Source organism: Geospiza fortis, unplaced genomic scaffold, assembly GCF_000277835.1.
Source record: "Geospiza fortis unplaced genomic scaffold, GeoFor_1.0 scaffold40, whole genome shotgun sequence".
Lineage (NCBI taxonomy): Eukaryota > Metazoa > Chordata > Aves > Passeriformes > Thraupidae > Geospiza > Geospiza fortis.
In genome coordinates, this window is record NW_005054297.1 from 8952211 (window position 1) to 8953810 (window position 1600).

The window sequence follows — 1600 nt, forward strand, 5'->3', positions numbered from 1 at the left end:
GGCCCGGGGCGGTGCTGCCCCGCAGCGCCCGCCCTGCCGGAGCTGCGGTGGGGAAGCGCCGAGCCGGGGTGGCCGTGCCAGCCTTAGGGGGGTGCGAAGGCGTTTGTTGTACACTCCTGTGGGGCCTACCCGAAGGCTCCCAGACATAAGTTTAGTATTTCAGCTCCCAGACGTGGTTTCCTGAGTCCAGCAACCGCAACGCTGGAGTGCAGGGGGCAAGATGGGCGCGGGCCACCATGTCCTAAACGGCCCGAGGTGACCACTTGACCCGTTTGCACGGCATTGGTATTGTGCCACAATGGCTTCCGAGTGCCTGGGGATAGTACAGGGCCACCCTCATGGAACTGCCCACGGGGGCGTCTCTCACCCGGGCAGGTTTGGGTGTGTCTCCCTATGGGTGTCAGCTGTGGCCAGGCAAGGCTTCTCTGCCGCCGCTGCCTCAGGGGCCGTGCTCGCTGTGCTGGCAGCTTCTGCGTGCCAGGGCTGTGTCAGGAGCAATCTGCGCCAGCATGGAGCCTGTTACCTGCATGGAGGGTACTGACACTGTGAGGGCAGGGCAGCGCACCTGCCCCGAGGAGCCACAGGGCCTTGTGGAAATTGTTGCCACCACAGCAGCGTTATCACTAGGACGTGCAAGCATTCAGAAACCAAATGTGGCCCTGCATTCGCTGTCCCTTAGCATGTGGGGGATTGCTTCCACTCACTGTTACCTCTTCCCATGCACCAGGCCCGAAATTCATGCTTTATTCCTTAAATCTTCCCTGCTAAACTCGAGCTTAGTTTTACACTGGTAAACTTAACTCCCCTGCTTAGAGCTTGGCCCACTTTGTATTTCAGCATCCGCAGCTGGACTTTCTACTGACGTGGCATAAAACTGACTTATTCTTGTACAAGGTAGAGGCAACTATAGCTTCCCAGTACTTCCAAATAGAATACTCCAAATTATTCTAACCTAAATAATTTATTAACTTGCTGTTACTGATTTTGAATACCTAAAGTAAACTCCACTCATTTAAGATACAATATTGCAATAATTATAAGGACAGATTTTTGAATGGGTTTTTATCTGGTACCAACATTGTGTGCAGAAATACTCATTTCTGCACACAGTGTTGGTACCAGATGAAAAAACATTCAGCCCCTAACTAGACCCATCCACATGTATCTACCTCAGAATACCAGACTGCCAGTTTCCTGTTTGGGACAAGCACCCCAATTGATATCTCCTACCCTTACTACCTCCCAGCCTCCTTTTCTAGAAAAAAAATATGCAGAAAATTATGTTCTCAAAAATAGTACATCAGTACCATTTCTGCAATAGACAAAAAAGAAGTGCTCTGGAAATAACAAAAGTTTTAACCCTTTTCCTCTGGGCTTGACTGTCAGCTCTATTCATGGTACTAATTGTAGCCACTATTTTTATGCAATTATTTTTTTTCAGAAGTACAAGTATTAAAAGATTAGGGTGATTCAGTATCTGAGATGCTTATAGTTGGAAATACCTCTTCTCAGTCAAGTATGTAACCAAGAACATGAAAACTCAGATGTTTTCTTACTACTCGGTGCGAGACTCATCTGTTTATTAACCAAATAATGAGGA